Genomic DNA, 24,418 nt, shown 5'->3' with positions numbered 1-24,418 from the left:
CAATTCGTATCTATTAAATAGATTATGCAAATTCAGCTGTACTTAATGTTATCACACCTCATTTGTTTTAGTTACTTCAAATATTCATGTTTTAACAGAATAATTACTCACAAATTCTGGCACAAATACAGGCATGTATTTAAAGCAGCTAGAGATGCACAGAAAGAACCTTTTTGGACTAATGTGCAGCTTGCACAGTCTGTGCCTGTGCTCCTGCAGGAGAGCTGAGGATGTGGCACTGTGTGCCATGGCAGCTTGGCACAGGGAGCAAAGCTCCTCCAGGGAGCACTGATTCATCAGTCCAGTCACTTGTGACACCAGCAGCAATCCCAACACACAACAGCAGCCATCACTCCTCAGCAAATACGGAATATTGAGACATAAAAGAGCTAAATAAGTTAGAGATGCTCTGTTGAACACCGAGGGCAGTCTGCCTTGCAGGATGCTGCTCGCTACCCACAGCAGCCCTCACTGCTCTGGAATTGTTCCAAGTATATTCCACAGATCAGACAGAATATTTCACTTTTTTTTTTTTTCTAACCAGGAAACCAGAAGTGTTTCCTCATGGTTGTTTCAAGAGAACAGAATTTTAGAGTCATGCTGAAAAACAAAAGAACACCACGTACTGTCAGAAAATGTATTTCTTAGATTTCCTTTCTTGCCCTCACTGTGATGTTGGCTGCATTTTTGGAAATGGAACTACTACTGAAAAACACCCCACCTTCCAATGCTAGTCAAATGAAACACCTTTCTAATGTAAAAAACATTTCCCTCATAGCAACAATAACTTCAGACCAACCTAACTGGGGCAATTTCAAAGTAGGAGAACACTACAGCAGAAGACCCACAGACTGCAAGAGGGGAAATAGGAGGATGAAAGTATTTTCCTACTTTCCTTTGATTTGCTATCAGTTATCCTTGTAATTTCATCTGCCTCTGGAAAACAGATTTCATTTGTTATTACTTATACAGCATACTAAATTTTGAAACAATTATAGAAGTCTGAATTTTTTTTTGTTCCATTTTAAAAAGTGGATGATTTTCAAGGGATTTTCCTTTTCTTACTAATCAGCTGACATGTTTAGCATCTTCACACCTGCAGTGCTTTCCTGTTTTCTGAGATTATGGAAAGGTTACAGAACATACACACGAGCTAACTTTGAAACCCAGAGAAGCACAAGTATATCCACACAGCTCTTCGCTTCACAGGAATACCAACATGTGACAGGAATTCCTCATACAGTATGAGGCACAGAAATCAAAACTGCACATCAGATACCAAGGTCCCTCCCAAGTACTTTTTAATATTAACATACCGAGTTCAGTCCCATCATGATGCACTTGTTATCCACTATTCAGTGCTGCAAAGGATTTCAGGGTTTCCAATATATGGGCTGTGGAACAGAGAGGATATTGGCATGGGATGAAGACTTTCCATACATTCAAAAAAAAAAATCCATACAGTAGTATTTTCAATTATTCTGCAAAAGTGTTAAAGGACTTTGCAAACTTAGCTTTTGCTGTTTTTCAAAGCTCCATTAGCATGAATGTCTCCACCTGAGACACACACCAGGGCAAATGGTTTTCCATCTCTAAGTACTTCCAGGTGCGAGGGAAGCTACAGAACTCTGAACACTCCAACTCCAGGGCCTCAAAGAACTCAAGCCAGGGGGAAAAAAGACAAAGACTGAAGCACAACAAATATTTCTACATTAAATCATAAAATTATTTGCATATGTCCATGCTGCAAACCAGTAACAAACCAGTCTTGGCTCCAGAACGCACAAGCTCCCAGCAATGTGCTTAACCCTGTTAAGGCCACATTAACTCAATTTTAAACCAGAAACTACTGCCTTTGAGTGCTGCAAAACTAAATCAATCACTGATTGACTAGTGAGAAGGTCCTGATTTATAGTGTGCCTGAACTGACCTGAAGTAAGTGACAGCTCTGACTAAGAGAGAGGATCAGTGAAGCCAGAGATTAGGCTCTGTTTCAATAGAAACAGCCTATCAGGATACCTTCCACAAGCAAATGTTTTAAAAACTCTGGCTGTGATCCTGTGCATTACTTAAGAAAAGGATAACATGAAAATCTGGAATACCAGAACAATAATATTAAAAGCTGGAAGCAGACTCTACTCTTGCTTTTAATTATTGCTTAAATTCTTTCATGACATGTTGATAGTCTATTTCCAGACATTGCTTCTATACAGTGGGAAATTTACTTAAAGCTAAGAACAGGACCACCAGCTTTTGCATTCCCATTTGAATCAACAAAAAACCTCATACTGGCTTTGTTAGGTTTCAACATTTTCCCATTCTATGTTTCCTCTTTTGGATGAGTCCATGAAAAGAAGTGACAAGGGGAAAAAGGGGTGCAGAGAATGAGAACAGAGCAGAGAAGCTGTCAGCTCACTGAAAGGTCTTCCCTTGTGGTTATATTTCATACACATTTGTCTTACAGAAACTAAACTTTATTGCTATAATATTTCATTAGAATAATAAGCACATGTTACAACTTTTTAGAGCTTATATGGACTGGGTCAGTCACACCACACCAGGTACCTGACAATGTGACATGGTCTCAATCAAGGACCAGTATTGAGTAATGTGGTTTTTAAGTATTTCTATCTGGTGTCAATGTTTCTACCCAGCAATGGTACAAAATTCAGCAGAGGAGAGCTCTTATACAAAGATAGTCAAGTCACCAAAGAGATGTAGCAGACGGGTTTTACCCTTCATTAAGGCAAGGAGTAATTAAGTTATCAATTAAATATAGGAAATGATACACATTTGGATCTGCAAAGAATATCAAATTGTCAAGGCTGGAAGAGACCTTTAAGATCATCCAATCCAACTGTCAGCCCAGCAGTGCCACTGTAACCCCAAAACCACTGAACCCCATCAGCCAGCTCCACTTGAACACCTCCACGGCTGGTGACTCCACCACCTCCCTGGGCAGCCTCTTTCAATGCCTGACCACCCTAACAGTGAAAAACTTTGTTCTTATATCTAATCTGAATCTCCCCTATCTCATCTTAAGACCATTTCCTCGAGCCTTCTCACCTGCATCAATAAAAGGAAGTAAAGCATCATCTATTTTAGTTGACTGGTCACGCTAACCCCTGGATAAGAAAAACTCGATTATAGTTAAAAGGTTAAATTTGTCTGTATCTTTCATCAGACTTTAGAAGAGAGGCTGGCCATAAAACACCAGCATACTTATGAATATTCTCCAGTTAACACTATGGGAAGCATCAAGAATGCAAGAGGAACAACTGACACCCATCACATCAAGAGAGGCTCCAACACATCACACAAACAAACCTTTCTAGTTTAACCTTTGAAAATGAACAAGGAAGTGAAGATTTTTCTCTCATTTCTTCATCCAGGATTTTACTATTTCAGATTTTGTACATAAATGACTGCATTTTGCCTTCACTGTTTTGAACTAAGCATGATCTCTAGTTCAGGTATTTCTCTTTCAGCATGGCAAGTCTATTGAGCGAGGGCAGCCAAGCCCTGGCAGTGGGTGCCCCAGCTCAGACCCAAGTTTTCCAGAGTGTGCAAAGGCTAAACATACTCCCCTGCTGGAGTTGCAAAGGTTAGGGGATTCCTCCCAGCTTAAGGATCAGGATGAATAAAAAAATGCTGGTAACCAGAAAGGCTCTCTATTATAAAAAACAAAATACTGGAAAGCATATTTGACTCTTGAGCATCTCCAGGGAATTTATTTACAGCATCTTGGAGAAATGAAACATCAACAGTGGCATCCTTAAAAGCAAACATTTTTTTTCCCCAATCTCTTTAGACGTTTCTTGGACTTCTCTCACATTATTTTCCTATTGGAAACCTCACTTCATTAAGTGAATCAAAACCATCATCATCCCTTTTTCAAGTATCTTCATAAACTGTGCTTGCTCTCACAGCATCTACCAAGTGCCATGTTAATGATTATGGGAAGATAGAGTTTATCTTTTGGTCTTCAAGCAGCTAGTTCATCATTCAAACTTTGTACTATTGGACTACAGCTAAATGTTATCTGAACTCCATAGTTCTCCAATTTATCTCCTTTTCTCTCTCTCCTCTTTCCCTGTGCATGGTTTTCTCTTAGAAAAATGGAAGCTCTTACAGTTTAGCCTTCCCTACTTAAAACTGAACACAATACATTACAGTCTGGGTACTGCTCAAAGGCACAGCAAATATTAAAAAAAAAAAAAAAAGGGAAGAGAGCTAAAAATTATTTTTCATTTGTATTTTTGGGCCTGGATCCTTCTGGAGGCAAAACATTTCACTTCTCCTACAGAGTGGTTGCTGTAAGCTAGAAATCGTTGATGGTGCAATTTTCCCCCACAACAGTCCAGCAGCATATCTAAAGTCAAGGTGTCTTACCAATAGCTTTTCATGAGGATTAAGACATTTTGAGATGTGAACTATGTCTGCTGGTTAGGATTTGTCTTCCACAAGGATAAACAATGGAAGTTATTAGATTCCATATATTTTCAGCTGCCTCATACAAGCTATTTTTTCTCAGTCACAACTTTCTAGCAATTTTTAGGAGTCTGTTCCCCCACACCAAACCCTAAGTGCAACATATCCCATTCACATACATCAGGAGATCACAATCTGTGCTCTTCCCAAATACTCAAGGACTCTACAAACCACTCATTACAACACAGACTTTTTGCTCCTCTCTTCATTCTTCTTTCCCAAACTTTCCACCGTCACCGCTGCCCTCAGCCCAGACTCTCAGCTGCAGTAATTCCCAAAGCTCCCCAAACCCCTGCAAGCCCCTACAGCCTCTGTGCAGGAGTTCAAACTCAGCTCCCAGCCTTTCAAGCACCAGACACCAATCTGCTCTGTTGTTCAGCAATCTGTGCTTCCCTCAAGGCTGAATGCAGAAAAAAAAGCTACATCCGTAATCCTTCCTTGCCGAAGCAGAAGCCTCAGTACCTCAAAGCACAGAGGATTACATCAAGTGCGCGACTCTCCACTGAAAAGCGTTTGTACAGACAACTCAAAATATTCTGGTACAGGTTTTAGGGAGATCAAGAGCAACAGTGAAGATGGGAAGGAACCAAAAATGCCTTCTTTTCCAGTGTATCTTCCATTCTAGTAACAAGATTTTTTTTTTTTTGTGAACCTACTTTCTTAGCACTGCTCTACAACTAATGAATGAGAATCTATCAAAATCTTTCAAAAAACCCTGCAAAGCATAAAAAACATTATATAAAAATGGCAAAAACGCCTCATAAATAAAACCAGTAGCAACTTCCTCCAGTTACAGCGCAGTCATTCAAAACTCAACTACATTAACCTTTATTTCATGCTAGAAAATTCCACTTGCAGAAGTCTGAATACTCCCTTCTACACTGCTGGCCCATGGTCTACTGTGAGATATACACACAGTCATTTAGGTTGGAAAAGTTCTTTAATTAAACTGAAGAATTTACAAAGTAATCAGAATATGGAAGCCAGAAATGAGCATTTGTCATCTCAGTAGGATAAACAGGTATGTTTTATAAACATTTACAAGCTAATGACTGGAGATTCCACAGTCTCTACTTGCTCAGAAAATTTCAGGTCTTTGAAGCACGTAAGTCAGGTTTCACTCATTACTCTATCAGTTAGAAAGGAAACTGAAGTCTATTTTTTAATGTTCCTTTTCTTGATCTCAGAAGGGCTTATAAATGTGGCTTCCCTAGAAGAATTTTGGGTTTAATCTCACATCAGATAAAACCTTTCTCTATTTCTCTCCGTATAATTTTGAGGAATAAAGACAAAAAGACAGAAGGAGAATGGTCAAATCAAAAATAATGCTGTCACAGCAAAAATAAAAAATTCATAATGAACTGCAAAGACCTATTGTGGCTCTTGGCGCTTAAACCCAGAAGGATTTTTTCATTTATTAACACCCTGTCCTTGTTCAACAGCATACTAATGAAGTTAATCTAAAGGCTAAATTTCAATTATGAATCACAGAACCGCATCTCTGCTCCCTGATTGCTCAGATAATCTGAATTAAGCCTTCTCCTCTACAAAGCACAATAGCTGACTGCAGATAAAAGTTCCCAAACTTCAAAAATATTCAGTCCAGAAGGTAAAAATCTGACAAACACCTGTTTTCAGATCCATTCGATAACTCTCTGGCAAAGTAATGATTTCTAGTAACTTGACAGACTCCTTGCTCACTTAAAATATGCTGCACAGGTTTGAACAATAAAAGGAACTGCAAATGTTTAAATCTCTCAGGCTTACAGCCAAGACAAAGTCTTCAGCCAGAGTAAAAAAGGGTTTCCATTTGCTAAAATAATTTAGGAGAAAATGTTTTCCTCTTGAGTACCTACACTGTATTTGTCCTGGAACAAAACCCAGGAGAGCCACCGCTGAAAACCAAGCTCAGCCAGAGGCTGTGCAGCACTTGACTATTAATATGCACAACTCCAGACTGAAATGTGGTTTTGTGACGTGTCAACGCAGCTCAAATAAGGAGCTGAAGCTGCAGAACTGGAAAAAAACAAAATATGAGTAATAACAACGACCTGGACCATTTGCTTCCAATTGCTTCTGCAACCAGAAGAGTGATGATGCTCACAAGAACACCAAACCGTGCTGCTCTCCCATCTGAAAGACTGATAGGGAGGAAACACTGCATCTGCTTTTTAACAAGACAATAAAAGAAGCTGAAGAGCCAGCCTCTGGCTTTTAGCTGAGAGGGTAAAGCACAGAAGGACTGTTGGCTTTTGGTGGGAGCCAAAGGAGCAAGAGAGAACCACAGCTGGGAAAGCTGTGAGCTCCAACTTAGAGAGGAGCTCTACTGGGTGAAAGAGAGCAGAGCCTTCCAAATGATCTCTTGGAAGTGTTTTCACCATAAAGTGCTTGTGATTTCTAGACAATATAGCAACTCTACAGTCAATTCCTCCATTTCTCATGGGGAGGGAAACCTAGAAAAAGTCAATGCACCACAACAAACCACTATCTGACCACCTCTAGGGGTAAAAACTTCAAGGATTTTCTTCCAAACCTAGGACAAGACAGTGATAAAACTCCTGTTCCACACACACCTATCAGCTCCTTCCCATACTCCAAGAGTATAGATCCCAGACAGGGAGAAGACTGCCAAGATTTGTTGTCATTCCACAGCACTAAACACAGGTCAGGTCTAGTCAAATACTTTTTCACTGAGTAGTTAAGATTTTTTTCCTCTTTCAAGTTAGATTAAGTCAAACATACACACCCAGACCTTCACAGCAGCCACTGCACTGCTGAAGGTTGCTGATGTCCTAAACAAAAATATTAATTCCTGCAATTATTCAGTTCTAGTTTTCTTCAGGATATAAGCAACAAATAGTTAATATTCCAACTCCAGCCTCAGTGTATTTGTACCCCTTTCCACTGCCTTTATCCTTCCAGTTGATGTCACCCAGTGGGAAGTTACCAGTGCCTAGATAATCCTGAGATAATGGAAAGAAATCCTTATAATTAAAAAAAAAAAAAAAAAAAAATCCCAGATTGTCAAGACATTCATAATGTTATCTGTTTTGGCAACATTGACTACTAAAACACTGATACATCCATGGAAAACCATTTGGCAATTACATCCTTTCCAAGCCTAAAATCTTCCCATTGTCATATACCAAATGGGCACTTTGCTTTTGTGTTTGACTGGATCCTGTGCAAGTTTCCCTCCATGCCTTAGTCCTTAAATGAGCTGTTTCTCAGCAACACACTCACACTTGTCAGCCTGAGCAATAGGCACGGATGTATATGCTTAGCAATATGCTTGGTGGACATTGTCATTCATGGTTTTCACTGAAATACATCTTAATTGAGCAGCAGCATTACGCCACAAATGAGCCAGAAAAAAAGGCCAACAATAATGACAGACCACTAGAAATAATCTGTTGCCTTCTGGGTAAACTGCTCAGTGCTAAAACTTATTATGTGTAAAAGCACCTTTTGAATCACTTTTGTTTTGCCCTGTGGAATACCTTAATGTTTCCACTGGTAATAAAATTTCTGGCTTGCAATACTGCCCTGGTCTATAAGACCGCAAGAGAAGGGAAGGGAAACAATGAAAACAGGGAAACACAGAACTGCTGTTATTATTAAACCTTTAAGTTACAGAGTTAATTCCAGCTAAACACTTTTATCTGCTGCACTGCTTATATGAAGTGGATGTTTTTTTCTAGAAGGAAATCTAATTTTAGCAGCCCGGCGTCAAACAACTCCGTGGCCATCCATATCTGCACTGACTCCACTTCTGCTACAAGTAATCTGTTAAGCAGCACATCCCCAGCTGGGGACTGTAATTAGGGTGCAAACTGCCATACAATCCCCTTGCCAGATTGATGAAGGAGACCTCTTACAAGGTGATCCAGAAGGCAGTGTTGAGATCATTAATCATTTATCCGTCGAGGAGAATACAAAAAGCTCTGCCACCAAGAGCATTACACTGCAAAAGTATCTTGACAAAACTAACTCCTAAAAAAAAATACTGAACTTTTAATTGAAAGGTCAGACATTAGGTAGTGTATTATTTTTTAAAGTTTTGGATAAGTTCACATGAAAAAAAGCTTTATTCAGATGTCAGACAGAATCTGACACTCCTCCTTTGCTACTCTTTTTAAAAGCTTGATAACGATCAGCTCAGAGGGTTTTTAGCTCTGCAAGCAGCATCCCCAGATAGTAAACAAATGTAATAGTCATCTACACTGCAACTTAAATACACTGCCAGGCTGCCAATATTTCAACCTGCAACTATTTGTTTTCAGGGATCTAAATCCACAGAAAATGCAAGTATTTTCAACAACACATAATTGCAGACATTGTTAGTAAAAAAAATTCAGTCTACAGGGAGAACACCAGATCTTGAACACCTGCCTAACAGGGTCTTCACTGTCCACCCTAGTCAGGTAAATCTTGCCTCTGCCAGATATCAACTAAATTTTCTTTATGTCCTAGGTAACAATACAGATGTATTTAGTATTCTATTACCACCAGCTGTGGGGCACAGGTTGTTATCTCCTGCTCTGACTCACCCCTGATAACTGTTAATTGGTCATCAAGAACTAACCCCATGACTGATGGAATTATCTCATCCTATTGTGAGATGCTTCACCCAGGAGGGAGAAGCCAAGCATTCCCACCTGGATATAACCTGGATTTTTAAACTACACAAGCAGTTTACTGGATTCCCAGTCTACTGGATTCCCAGAGGACGAGAGCTACCACTGGAGCTTAAGGTGGAGACCAGACCTTCCACAGGATCACTGCTTCAACCTAACTACTTCACTTGGACTGCTGTCACCACCCTGACTAACAGGGTGTCAGGTTGTATCTGACTCTGTCAGTGTTTTTTCTTGTATTATTGCATTTTTTTTTAATTTTTCTATTAAATTTATAATTCTGACTTGTGATCTCCCACTGGTTTATTTTCAAACTAACACAGCTTACTATAACGAAACACTTCAAGCATTTAGAGTTGAGTTTAAGCTTAAGTGTTTTCTTTCCTCGCTGTCATTTGACCCAACAAGCAAGCCCACACCATCCTTAGAGAACTCATGAAACTATGGAGGTAAAAATGCAAAATCAAGAACACTTAGGTATTCTAAGGGTGTATTGAAAGAGCTTGAAGTATTGGATACAACTTTTTAACCATCTTTTGTGTGCAACCCCGTATTTTACTTACCACACTTCATCCAAGATCATCAGCATCAGAAGTTTTCTAGCTACACTCATCAGCTTCACACACATTTCACCTGAGCCCAGCCTGAGGAGAGCCAGTCTGGCAGGGTAAGGGGAGGAGGTGAACTCCTTTCCCTCCCCTCCCTTGAATTACCTGGAATTTAATAGAATTGCCTAGGAGACTTCTGCTGTTTCAGAAGCAATCAAAATCTATCCTATACAACCATCTAACCATACCAGACTAACAGAAAATATATTTTCCTGTAGAATGTGCGATAGGGAGGAAACTTAATCCAAACACATCATTACATAGTCCAACAGGATTTGCTTACAAAATCTAAAATCTATCCCAGTGAAGGCAAGCTCCTAGAAGTTAAACAAAAAATAGTCAGCAGGCAAGTACTTTTTCTTATTTTAACTGAAAAAGCCAAACCTAAATCCTTTTCAACAGATCAAGAAGCACATATGAAATCAAGAGAAGAAAAAATCTACCACCTGTGGCTATGAAGTTAAACTAATTTAAATGTTTAAAAAACATTCTTGTTTGCAAATTATGATAATTTCCCCTCAACTCTCCTCATTCCCCAGAGACAAGAGGATTTTTCCTAAGGGATGCAAAGAGTTAGGAAGGCATCTCAGGAGTAAGGAAAACCCAACAACATTTTTAGCATCAAAAGCTTTTATAACAAGGACTTTTTTGCAAATCTAACTGAAGATACAACAAAGCTTCTTATTTGTTTCTTCAACACTGGGAAGTTCTGATTTCCAAACCCTTTCCTTACGTGAATAAGCATGTAAGTAATCTTCAGAATATATGAGTGAGAGAAGGAAAGCAGAAACAGCTTCATTATCATTACACAGAATCTTACAGGCAGCTGTGGAAATGCAAGTTCCTTAAAAATTACTGCCATGATGAAAAAGCATAATCCATTTCAACAGCAAGTTCTATCGTATATCACCGATTCCCTCAATATTTAGATTTTTCCAACACAGCCTGAACTAATGATAAGAGTTCAGCAACAGTAGGAGTATGTGTAAGATAATTTACTTATTCTGAGGCACCCCATCTTTTTTAATCAGAGTAGGTAACATCAACACATCACCTAAGAAAATGGAGCACAACTTGCAAAGACAATGGTTCAAACCTGCAGGTTACAAAGGCAGAAAATCAAGTGTGGCATCACTTGCTGAAAGGCTGTGGCAATAATCTTAGAAAAGACTTAAAGGTTTTAAAAAATAAGAAAATTAATTCTCTGCACTGGATGGGCCAAGGCAATCCCATGTGTACTGCAACATCTAATCCTGCTGGTATTTTTCTTGCAGTTTGATCCTGCACAATAAAATAAAAAGTATTAAACACAACACACAACTGAAGCAACACTGCAATACTTCAGACTCTGAGGTTACACCCAAGTTAATTGTTCATGTTATTTTAGAGTAACAAGGGAAAAAACCTGCCCACCTTCCCTTTCTGAGTCTTGTTGTATCATCCCTTACCGACATTAGTATTGCTCTCCTCCTTAGGCAAGCCCTGAAAGACTCTGATCCTTTATATCCTTTAAAGGGAGCAATTAATGCTGCTATTCAGAGTTTCTGACCTTTAACTCTCAGTCCCAGTAGTGTTATTCAGATTTTTCTTTTCAAGTTTAGCGGAAAATAGTAACTATTTGTATCTTCCTAAAGGCAGACAGGCATTAATCCTAACCTCAAATTGGAGTCCATTTTGAAAAAGTAATTGCCAGATTTTTCACCTCCAAATATGCTCCTCTGCAGGATCAGATGCTTCCCAAATTCCACCCTTCCAAACTGCTTCAGTACAGGTTTTGCCTTGCAGAGGTATTTTGGCAAAACCCTTTGGAAATGCTTTCATAGCTGTATAAAGTTCTGCATCCCATACTGCATTCCCCCCTTCATCCTCTGCAGGAGGATGCCTATTGCTATGATTATTTTCAGTGAAGCCACAGTGCCAAGTCCCATTTTCTTTATTCCTGCTAACACCACTCCCCACTCAACCTTCCTGCCTCACATTTTTCCCCACAGCCTCTTTTTCAGCTGCCCTGTTGCTTCTTTCAGGAATATTAATAAAGAGCATCCCAGAGTCAAAATAATACATCTACTATTAACTGTTTTCATCTAATTTGTACTTTTGAGCTGTCCAATATAGAGGCTGATTTGATGCCTAGAAAAAGCAAGAGAGAATGTCATGTGCAGAACTGCCTCACAAAGCATATTCCATTTTCTTTTCAAAGAGTAATTAAGGTATGTTGTCTTTTACAAGGTGCCAAGCACCTTATGCTCATACCCCAAAAGAAAAAAAAAAAAAAATATCCTATCCACTCTAACCCCTCTCTAAAATTAAAAAAAAAAAAATGAAATCTGATCATTCTAGCCCATCAATACCTTTCTGCTTTAAACCTTTCCTGATAAGAAAGTCGTTACAGCTCATCTGGAAGACTGACAAGCTGGTATTTCTCTAGACCCAGAGAAAGGGTATTCCACAGCCAAGACTCTTCCAAATAGCCAGGGAAGAAAAGTTATACCTATTTAAACAGAGAGCAAGACAGGCTCAGCTAGAGCTGCACAGGGAAGGGGCAATCAACCTGACAGTAGATGTAATTAGTGTTATAATTCCTGCCAAAATTAGACATGATATAAGCAGATATAACAAATGAATTTGACATGATATATTACCATTGATGTTCCTAAATATATAAAGGCTTTTTGAAGGATGGAAGAAGGGTTTTACAGATTTTAAGGGAAAAAACAAATCCTGACAAGCCTCCATCATGTCCGTCTCCATCCTCTTGTTCATTAGTTTCTCCTCTCCTTTCTGGCTCCTATTTCCATCACAGTCAGAGTGGCACAAAACATCCCTCTTTTGTTGCAGCTAACTAAAATCAAAGTTGCATCATGTCTCCTTCTCATGTCTTTTCTTCCCTCCCTGCCAATCAGAGGCTTCATGCCATTTGCTTTCTGAACACATTTGCAGTCCAAATCCATTCCCAAACATCAGCTCACTTGCCTGCCTTTCCTGTTTCCACTGGCACTCACCAAAACTCCTTCCCATCACATCACTGCTCCTTTCCAATTTGCCATCTTCTCCTGGTTGTCACTCACACATCCCTTTTCCCTGGTCCCAATACCAAATTTTAATAGAATCATAGAGTCATGGAATGGTTTGGGTTGGAAGGGACCTTAAAGATGATCTCATTGCAACCCCCTGACATGGACAGGAAGCACTTCCACTTGACCAGGTTGCTCCAAGCCCCATCCAGCCTCGGCATGAAACCTAATTTACACCTGATACTGAAGAAGAATCACCCTCAGCTCAGCCCCAAAGAAGTAACAGGAAGACAGCAATCCTTAGCACTCTCAGAGCTGGACATGATTTGGCTTCTCTGTTAAATGAAAAGAAATATTAAATAAAAAAATAAAAGGCACCATACACCCCACACCTCCCTTCCCAAAAGAACTGAACTAGAACTGAATGCTTATTTTGTTTTTTCCTCTGTGAGAAAACAACACTAAAGTTTTCATTTAGTCAGCCAAGTTTTATTGCAGAAAGATTATGGCTTCATTTCAGGGAAGTTTAACCTTTTGCTTATTTTGTTTCTATTTCTATTTTGAATCAAAGTTTTACTTAAAAATACATTGCAATGTCTAGACAAATTTTCCAAGTTCCCAAATCATTTGACTTCTGAAACAGTGACCTTTCACAAGCAATATGCTCTCCAGGGACCAGACTTGTGTCCTCCCCAACTGGAAGCCCTGGGCTGCTCTGTTTCCTGCAACACCTGAATTTGTCACCAAAGTACTTGAGATGGAAAAAAAATCTAGGCCAGGCAGAGGCACTTATGACTTTTTTATGATGGAAAGTTTAAAAATTACTTTAGCCCAAGAAATAAGTCTTTAACTGGACTTGTCTTTGCTATAGCAGCAAACACTGAGCATATTGGCGTTCATCTCCTGACAAATTACTCTCCGGGAGAATACAAATCATCGGCGCTGAGCTTCAGAAAGGCTCTGGAAGAGAGCTCTGTTTCTACCCACTGGAGACAAAAAGCCAGCCACAAAACAGACTCCATCCCAGTGGAGAGCCTCCCTCGCTCATAAACATGGGTTTTAATCCCATTCATTAACAGCAGGATCGCGTTCACCTTTATTGTGCTACATCCTCAGGTTGCTCTTCCATCCATTACAGTTGGTGCTGTGGGTGTATTGTCTGTTTTATTAACTGTAATTTAATTCAATTGATATTCCTACACAGGACAGGTGATTTTTCTGAGTGTTTCAAAACATTTCACAAGATGGAGCACAGATAAATTTTTAAATAGCAAACAAGACACACGGAGATGAAAAAAATTAAAAACAGTAGAAGAAAAGCTATTGTGTGTTTCTGTTAGGATGGTTTTGTGAAATAAAGTTTGTCATGACTGTCAAGCCTCCCACCACCTAAGTTTTCTTCTCTGAATGAATACCCCACACTAAAAATTGATGCTCCATAAACTGCACATCATTGCTGGAGAAAGTGGCAATCACTTCAAGCTGCTTCCTCCTTTACCAAAGGTGTATATCGTGTTTACTACAAATACCTGAAATCAGTTACAGAATCATAAATATTTGCAGCCTACAGTTGTCAGGAGTGTCTCAGAAGGCATATGTTAATGCCCAGGAGTCATTTCCCCCACACTGCAGTACCCTCAGGCGCTCTGCTCTGTTCTACTATCTGCTGACATCAATTTTGCAAAGAAAACCCAGCAATTCAGTTAAAATAGGCGCTTAAGCAAAGATAAAAATATCTATCTGAAGATGCAGTACCACTGTGCTATTGCACCTGTCCCAAAAAATTATATTTTTTTAAATATATATATATATTTATATTTCCCATAATGTGCTGTGGCAATTTACGCTCTCCACAAATCCCTGTTGAACATGCAGCAGACAGAATTCCACACTGCTGTCACCATGTGCTGAACCAATGCCAATGTCAATTACAAGTTATTGTGGGAGATGGATCAGAAACAGCCACAATTACACCTAACGAGTGAAGAGATTGTTTCATTTATCTTTCTTCTGGAGGGCTATGCCAGTCTGACAGAGCCAAATGGCACACAGTGTCTTTCTGTCCATTTCTGGCAACCTCAAGATGGATAAGGAATCCTACCTCACTCCTAACAAGGCAGAGACCAGAAGTCTGCCACATTAAGTTATATTATCTCCAACCTTTCAAAAATACCCACTATACACTACCAGAATATCCCTTTCCTGTACAAACACAATTTCTGTTCAAGAAACTGAGTCAGCAGAGAGACTATTCCTCCACTTTCTCGTAGTTTTTATATAGCTTTAAATGTCCATTTCACTTGTAAAACACTTTTCCCTCTCTCCTGGTTCATACTACCCTTTCAGGTGACAATGAGATATCTCATTGCACTGCAACTGGGTTTGCAGATTTTGCCTTTATCAACACGAAGTCTGCATGACCAAGGGACACTGGAGATGCCACGGGGATCAGGCAGCAGCTTATTTTTTGTGTGATTCCTTCTCCACTGCCTGGGACATGCATGGACACCACACATCACACATATTCTGGCCCTACATCACTAATACAGCTTTTTGTTTGCTTTCTTGGTGGACCTTGAACCTCCTTCCTTACCCATTCCATACACTTTCTAAAAACAGCTGCCCGTTCTGGGAGTGCAGGTGGTGTAGGGGAAAAAAAAAAAACCAACCCCCTTTTAAAGTAGTTACCTTATTTTCAGACACAAATACGAGCATCAGCTAGATGAGACTGAAAAGAAAAACCAAGATGCTTTTCCAAAAAAAAATTAGAAGAAGATTTTGTTTCAAATCAGAACAAAAGCTCAACAAATAAAAATCATAATAGAAAGGAAGCGCAACTAAAAGCGTTCCCAACAAAAATGACGCAGCATGTCCTTAATACTCAAGTGTTTTAACTAAATACAGAAGTACAAAAGAAAGCCTAAAGATGACTCAATAAGGAAGCTTTCAAAGCAGAAAGAGCATTACCAGCACATTCATGGTAAGCTTGCTAGTCCAAAGCACAGTATTTTTTTGCTCTCATGTTCCAAACCAGACTGCAGACAGTGGGCACTTGTGCTCAGATGCAGAAGGAAGGTAGAACAGGTCACCAGTGACTCAGAGACTGGACCTCTGCAGCCTCACAGAGCAAGCAGAGAAACCTACCTTCCTTGCAGAGTTTCTGATTCTAAATGACCCACACAGCTCTCATCCTCTAGCACAAACTCCTGGACTTTTTTTTTTTTTTTTTTTCAAACAGTACTGTATTTTGCCTGTGGTGCTTTATCTGTTTCACCTACCACAGCACCACTTCAACACCACCTTAGAAGCTGCTTTGGATGAAGTGGGATGCCCAGCTTCCCACCTGAGAGTTCAGCATCCCTCAGCACGATCCTGGCCTCACCTGGCATCAGAGCCCCATTTCACACCACACCTTCCCATTTGCTTTACTCTGTAGGATACTGGGGCAAGTAACAGAAAAGGTAAAATGCTATCTCAGTTTAAAAAAAAAAAAATCAAGATTTTCAAAGTTCAGGCAAATTGCTGAAGTGATGTGTGGGCAAAAACTCAACGGTGTGGAAGGATTCAGAACACACAGAAACACATCACAACTGCACAGTTTGGCCACAAAGTCTGATGCCATTATAACATGAAACTCAATTATAACGAGGCATGACAGCCCATCCACAGCTTCTCAGCTTCTCTGGTTTAGAGAAAAACCACAGAAGATCTCACCCCTAGGCAGCCCCAGCAGGACTCCTGATCCTCAGCCTCACTGGTAACACCGGAGCCTGTGAACTGCCGCCAGAACCAGACAAATTTTCATTTTCCATTGTGTTAAAAAACCACAGAGCAGCTCTGTCTTGTGAAAACAGTGCTTTTGTCTCTCCATACTGGAACTAGCCCCCCAAAATTCAATGAAGTTCCTGAAAACTGACAACCCAGACACACACTCTTTGAACACACTTCGAGGCAGTCCATCAGGACAGTTTCTCTCACCTACAAAATGCCCCAAGAAGTTCCCAAAACCAGCTCTGAGTCAGGTGGCTCGAGGAGACAGGTCCCTGCTTTCCCTCATCCAGCACATCAATAGCATCAAGCCCAGCACAGCACAACCCATTAAAGCACAGCATACACCTCTGATGGAGAAAGAAGAACTTACCTCCCTGAACAACAGCCTGGGGGCATTTCCATCACCTCTTTAATCTGCAACAGCATCCCTCTTGCTCAGCTTTCATAATCCTCTTCAGTTAAGGTATGGGGCTGCCAGCAGCAGTGCAGGGCAGGGAAGCACAGCAGACTCAGGTACTTGTGGTGTCTGTGCAGCACTGCCAACTCAGGGCAATTTATTTTTTGGTATTTTCTTATCCCACTCTTTGCTTACAGCCTGCAAAGCCAGACAAGCTTAGTTGCCTTGGACACCTGGATGAAACTATTCACATCACAGCACATCTTCCACCACAACCCTCCTCCTCATCTACCAATAGGGAATCAAAAGCTTCCAAAGTACAACCACTACCTGGGGTTTCCACTGCCCAGAACCACTCTTGCATCACTACCTTTGTCCTATTATTCAGCACTGAGCTTGGCACAGGGTACCTGCAGCACCTGGAACGTTTCTCCTGCTCCAGCTCAGGCTCCTCATGTGCTCTCCTCTGCTCCCAGCCACTGGGGTAGTTGCTGCTGTGCCCAAACACAAAAGGAGGAAATGTCTAAAACAGGCACGAGAGCTCAGCTCATCTGAGAGCACGTAAAACACCAAATACCAGTTAGGTTAAAAAAAATTTGGAGACCCATGGGAATCTTCACTTCTCAGTCACAAACCCCAGAACTTCTGTGCCACTAAAGGCAGCTGAAGGCAGCAGCCCGAGTGCCTCCACCAGCGCAGCACGTCAGCAAACACGCGGCGCGCGATCTTATCGGTGAGGCTTTCTAGTGAGCAGACGTCCCTAGAAAGCAGTCACTACAAATACAGTTTTCCTGAATATCATTACTGATCCAGAAGTAATGAAATAGCAGATAATATGGCCCCAGGGTACAAATCAACCACCTACCCTAATGCATACAGATGGAGCTTAACAGCTCTTTTGGTCTTCCATTACCAGAGTGAAATGGGATCTTTGAAACACCATTCAGGCAAAGCAGAAGAGAAAGTTTACTAATGAGTGATGTTTACTTCTGATTCTTCAGAAAATGCTTTTCAATGCTGTATGCTGAATAAAATCCTCTGTTTTCAGGTACGAAGATGAGTAGACATAGCTTCCCCTCACAGAACCAAGATAAAAAAGCAGAGTGTACAATCTCCTGCTCTTTCCTCATGTCGCAGAAAAGACTTTGCTGAGAACAGTGTCTCGATACTTTTTGTTATAATTAACAATGAAACTTTATCCAGTCCCCACAAAGCAAGCAGGAAAACCATCACAACTCACAGCAGGGTAACACTCCCTTGCTGATATTCACAGCAGTTAAAGCAGCAACTCCACAACGCTCTTAAACCAGCTCGGCACTATGCAAGGTACAGGCAGGCACAGAATCCCTCTGCTTCCATCCTCAGGGAAATTCAGCACTCAGCACTGCGAGTCTGTCCCCACAAAGACCCAATGTTGTGCATTCTGAGCTGGTCTCACCCCCACAAACCAGCCAAGAACCTGCTAAGCTCACGGACAGCTCCACACATCCCAACACAGCTATACCTGTCTTCCTTGAGAAGTATCCCTGGGCTCCCACACCTCACTTTAATGCCATCTGTCACCTCTGACATGGCATTGCTTAAATTCCACTGGAATCTTTTCAGAAACTACAGAGTTCACTACTTTTTAAAATCAGTTTCCTTAAAGTTTGAAGATTTTACGACACAAGTTGAGCAGCCACGCAAGGCACCCGTGTGACACAAGGCACAAACAAGAGCCACTCTCTGTAACCACGTCCTCTCACAGGTTCTTTCAGTGGTACCCAGTTCTAACAGGTACATTATCCCACTCACCTGCACACACACACAGACATCCCCTGCACAACTTCTTCCAAAAATTACATTCTCAGGCAACCAATTCTTTACGCTGATTTTCTGTTTTCATTAGAGGAATTAACCAATATATTTCAATTATCCAAAAGAGCTGGAGGCAGTGGTCAGCAAGTACTTTTTATGACCCTCATCTATTCTTTTAAAAGCCTTCAACAGAAACGCTCAGGCAGGCACAGGAGTGGGAGGGAGAGGAGGAGGAGGAAAAGAACAGCACTACAGAGTCCTCATCATATCTTCACATAAATAAAGTCCAAACTCTATACTGTTTGACCTTGAATGAATAATAATACACCAAACAAATACAAGGACGAGCACAAATTAAGAACGAACGTTCGAAGTAACGAATGGTTAATGAAGAAGCGTATAAGCGTGCCTTGTTTAAAAACACTGACTGAAGAATCGACGGAAGGAAAAAGGAAACCCAAACACATCGCGCTGCTGTGGCTGAGGGTGGGCGGGTAGGAAAGTAGGGGTTCAGAAGACACCCCGCACGGCGAAGAGCCCAGGCGAGCCGCGACCGCCCTGCCCGCGGCAGCTGCGCTACTTTGAGCGCTGCCCGGCGGAGCGGAGTTGCCGGCGGTGTCCGCACCGAGCCGCGGCTGGCGCTGCCCGGCCGCATCCCAACTTCACCTGTCTCACGGGGTGACGGTGCTCCGCGCCCTGCCCCGCTCCTCCCGCTCCGAACAGCCCGACCGGCGCGGGGGATGCGGCCAGGCTCCCGCCCGCCGGCGACACGGGAGATCCCGGCCGGAGCGCTCCCGAAACCGCGGCAACTTCTCCGGCGCGGCGCGGCGGGTCCGTCCGTCCATCCATCCGCGCACCCGCACCCCGCCCGCGGAGCCGAGCCCCCGGACCCACCCTCTCCCCCGGCAGCGGGGCGGCCGCACCTCCTCGCATCCCGGAGCGCGGCATGGAGCCCGGCGCGGCGCGCTGCGGCGGGAGGTCTGCGGTGCCGGCGCCGCGGGCGAGCGGGGCGGGACGGGCGCGCAGTCCCCGCTCGGCCCCGCGGCGCGGAGGGGCCGCGGGCGGAGCGAAGATGGAGGAGGCGCGGCCCTGCCCGGCCCAGCCCCGGCGGGAGCGGCGCGCGCGGCGCCCTCTGCCGGCCGGCGGCGGTACGGGCCTCGTGAGGGCTGAGGGGAAGCGCGGGAAGTTGCGGCTGCCTCGGAACGCGGAGATTTTTCACGGATGTTGGTAAATGCACGGTAGCTCCACAAAACTAGTCAAAACTGAATTTTGGCCGCATGTTCAGCCCACACCGAATCACCGACACCGCGTTGTCACCAACCTCCTCACGCTGCTCGCCATGCGGTGCTGAGGGAGCTTGCAGCGCTTCTGTAACAACTCCAGGTAATCACAGAATCGCTGAGCCGATTGGGAAAAGCCCTCTGAGGTGATCGAGTCCAGCCCATGATCGAACAGCACCTTGTCACCCAGACCATGGCGCTGAGTGCCACATCCAGGCTCTCCTTAAACACCTCCAGGGACAGTGACTCCACACCTCCCTGGGCAGCCAGTTCCAATGTCTAACCACCCCTTCTGAGAAGAAATTATTCGTGATGTCCAACCTAAACTCCTCTGGCACAGCTTAAAACCAATCTTCATCCAAGGACTGTTCACATAATTTACCAACTCAAAAGGAAACCAGAACTTCTCTGTGCTAGATGCTGTGTAAAAAATCAGTGTTCCTACTTTCAGAGTTCTACCTTACAAAGAGAGACAGCAGAGTAGAAATGAAGGCAGAGAGATGTGATGATACATATCATAAGATATGAAATCCAGATCAGAGATTGAAACTCAAACTTCCTGGCTCCAGGTTCAGCCTTTCCCATTGCTCACGTGAGCTAAAAAATACTGGACATATTCTGGGGAATGAGAGTCCAGTGGAGGGTTGCACTGCAGCTGGTCCAGAATGTTCCAAACTTAGTTTTGTGAGAAAATTTATATTTGTCAAAGTGGAAACACTTGATCAAAGAGGATTGGTTTTAAGAAGGTTTTTTTACCTTTTCTCTCTCCCAGGTGAGAGAGCCCTACCCCCAATAGTGAGGGCATGCACTGGGGTTGCACCGGTCCCAGCTTCACTGATCTCTGTTTTTCATTGAAAAGTTTTTAAAGGTCTCATTTTTGCCTGATACAGAATGGAAGACACCTCTTGAAATGTCAGGAGTTTTTCACAAGTGACACTCTTTTCTCCTGACTAGCTCTGGACTGGAATCTCTTTGCCTCCCCACAGCCCTTATGGTGCTGTCTGCTAAGAATAGCCACATTTTGCCCCTCGTGGTTAATCTGGAGTTGAAACATATGGGGAGCTGCAGTGCTGCAATTCTTATCCTAATTTGCCAATGCAGAGTTTGCATTAATGCAGCTAATCCAGCATCTGGACACAAGGAGCCTGAACTCCTCCCTGTGGCCCCAAGGGCAGCACTGATGAAAGGAAGAGGCAGCACAAGAGGGCAAGAAAGAGAGTTCTTGCAGTCCTACAGCCAGCTGAGTGCCAGCTCCCTTCATTGCACATGTTTTGGCTTTGATTCTCTTCCTTAGGACTTTATCTTTCTTCAAAATGGTCATGGATGACTGTTTATACCAAAAAGATGTGTAGGAAATTAATATGGAATGAATATGGAGGAAATACATTAAGCAAACCTGCTTTTCTCAACTTCAGTAGAAAGGCTGAAGGATGAGACCAAGAAGCAGCAACAGGAAAATAAGAACACAAACACGGAGTGGAAGGAGCTTGAAACTCAGAGTAACCTGTTAGGCTGGGTTTTAGCCCAGATCCCTCGTTGTTCCTTCATGTTTCTGTTACTTGTGATCCTCTTGTTACACGGATCTCACCTGCCTGGTGGGGCTCAAAGAAAGAAAACCAGTGCCCAAGTGCTGTGAGGGCTGCAGGGTGTAAGCCAGCTCTTGCTTATGGATGACTGGCTCAGCCTAAGAAGGGAATAACAAAGCCGCTTGAATGACAGCTTGGATCAAGTTTATAATGACCTGGTTTGTACAGGCCAGGTGTTATGTAGATTGGAGCTTGTTATTGTGAAAAATTTTGGCAAGGCTTGCGATGCAACAGCCAGTTCCAGCAGAGCTGGGCAGAACGCCACAGACTACAGGCAGGTCCATCTTCAGCAAGATGGGCAAAGCAGCCACCTCCTCCTGTACTCGGTACCGTGGGGACCTGAACCAACCTGCCTGCACAGCATCTGGAATAAAGCTTATGCAGGAGCAGAGAACAGTTTCAAAACATGGCATTCCAGGCTTAAAAACAAAGAGGTAATCTTGCATAAAAACACGGCGCCAAGTTTTTGTCTGTGTCTTGGGGAGCAGAAATTCAGAGCAAAACGGTACAAGCCAACCACTACGGCGTTAATGGAAAGTGAGCAAACTGTTACAGAATGTCCCTATCAATATATTCTGCATTTGTTAGGAAGCCTTTCATGATACTTTCATAATTCATTTTTTATGTTATCTAAAAGTAGTTACTAGAGTAATGTGGATGAAGAGCTGTCGAAATTAGGGCTCACCTATGATTTGTTCTCTCACTCTTTATCATTAATATGCACACTATGATTTGTTACTGAAGCTTAAATTTTATTCTTTCTTTAGATGGCCATTTTTTTAAAAGAGGAAGATTAAAAAAAACGTAGGGAAAATGTCTTGGGTGCAATTTTTGCAATAATAATTAATTCAGAACTCAGGAAATACACTCTTTTCACCAATACTCAGCACTTATTCCTGTGCCCCAATTTAACAAAAGGGACTGTACAAATCAGAGCAAAGCCAGTTAGATGAACAGATCAGGTTTCTATTTTTCTTATAGTGAAGACTTTGTAAGTGTGGTGACAGTGATGTTTTTACACTGTACCACAAAAGCTAGGACAACTCAGGAGAAGAAATTTGATTTACCAGGATGTTCATAACTGCAAAAAAATTACTTTTTCCATATGGGAAATATGGCATTTTTACCATAGCGGTATCAATTTTCATACTGCACCATGGAAAAGCAGCAGAAAGCCAAGCAGACAATGAATGTCTGACACAATGGATCTGCAGCCCAAAGGCACAGCTTTAGATGAGTGTTACACACAGGCCAGGGACAAAGTAGGAATGGTTAGCTGGGCTTTAATGCTTCATGGAAAGGTGGGTTATGAGGAGTTTCATGAATCTCTCACTGCTCCAGAACTTACACTGAGGTTTAGAAGTTATTTTTAATAGTCTATTACAAGCTGGGATCATGAGAAACTGAAAAAAGAAATTATCCTCTCATCCTTAGGGGCAGTGCCTCAGAAATCGATGCTAATGAACAGACTGCAGCACAGGGAAGCTTGCATTTCCCCTGCTGCACCAATTTTGTGCATTCACAAGGGACACTGCAAGTGCCATCATGTGTAATTAGAATCAGGGAAGGGGAAAAAAGGATATCATTCATTCACACTTCGCATGGTGTCATTTCTTTGTGGCAGATTTAACAGAGATTAAACAGGCATTCAGTTTAATACTAGTCCTATTAAGGACCAAGCGTAATTTATTTTTAATTATGGAGTTATCAAGATACCAGCATAATTGATGGCAGTCCTGTTGTGAACATATCCTTAGGTGATGACTTCTTTAGCAACAGAAGAAATGCATTCAGGCAGGATATTTATCTTTCCCAACATTCTAGTTAGAGCACACCTCTGTGAATAGATCCAGCCAGTGTAAATGCTGGATCCCAACCCACCACCCATTAGTGAGTACAATACCCCAAATCCCAGTGTGCATCCCCACCTGAACCCAAAATAACTTCCTAACCAGGGTTTGAAATCAATCCTCCCTGTGGCATGGACTTTCAGGGGCTGATCAGCACAACAGCCTCCTCTTCCCCAATATCCATCTGTCCCTTCCTATTCTTCTCCACCCAACTGTCCCATAAATGGTGGCAAGTGTTTCTCAAGGGACACAAAGCTCCTTTTTACATGACCTTATTGTACACCACAGTTCAAGGCACAGGTAATAGAGGGTGTAAATTGGAATCATTTGTCCTGTTCACATATCAGGATCACATTGTGTGTTATTTTTGAGAATGCTGGATCAGACCTTTTGATGCCAGTGATGGGCTGAAGAAGGAGGAGCACTCACCGAATAAATAATCATTAAAAATCAAAGCGCAGAGCAGAACTCCTACAAAAGACCAATTATCTTGCTGGCTAGGGCCCCCGGTGCTTAAAACTGTGACACTCTTGTTAATGTCTGAGGAAACACAACAGTTGGATTTGTGTTAAGAGAAAGTCCTTTTTAAGTACCATGGTGTGCAGGTTAAAGAAAAACATGAGTAGGGTGCAGCACGAAGCAATGCATCTGCCACCTATTCACCAGCCATGGCAGTGCAAGAAAAGCTGCGATGGAGGCTCTTCACAAGCTATTAACCTTTCCTGATTGGAGTCTTGCTTTACAGAAAGAGCAGCAAGCACCTACTCAAAGAAGGGCCTCCCTGCAAATAGTAACTGGCAATAATTTAGCAGCTGGGAACCTGTCAAGTGTTAAGGTTTTTTGTCCCAACACACTACTTCCTTAGTAGATAAAGTGATAATAAGAGATAAAGAAGGCTCATGCTAGTGACTAATAATTAGATTTGAAATCTATCGATGACTATGGAGCAGAACACTAAAATTAAAGGTATTTTCTAATCATTATGGT

The 24,418-nt window shown here is 42.1% G+C and overlaps 1 protein-coding gene across 3 annotated transcripts in view; it reads right to left on the bottom strand.

Moving 5' to 3' along the window:
- The window catches only part of THSD7B (thrombospondin type 1 domain containing 7B), a 295,328-nt gene extending 275,574 nt beyond the window's left edge, over nucleotides 1-19,754 (bottom strand). For 2 of the 3 annotated variants that reach the window (XR_014853539.1, XM_085067128.1), the window contains exon 1: nucleotides 19,610-19,748. The gene's annotated coding sequence lies outside the window, so the exon portion shown is untranslated. Of the gene's footprint in view, nucleotides 1-19,609 lie in introns of all 3 variants that reach the window. The other variant, XM_085067129.1, reaches the window with a different exon arrangement.
- Between the last annotated feature and the right edge of the window lie 4,664 nt (nucleotides 19,755-24,418).

The sequence above is a fragment of the Lichenostomus cassidix genome, chromosome 7 (genome assembly GCF_008360975.1).
Source record: "Lichenostomus cassidix isolate B80296 chromosome 7, HeHo_3.0, whole genome shotgun sequence".
Taxonomy (NCBI): Eukaryota; Metazoa; Chordata; class Aves; order Passeriformes; family Meliphagidae; genus Lichenostomus; species Lichenostomus cassidix.
Note: the sequence above shows the minus strand (reverse complement) of the source record. Positions and strands in the feature narration are given on the sequence as shown.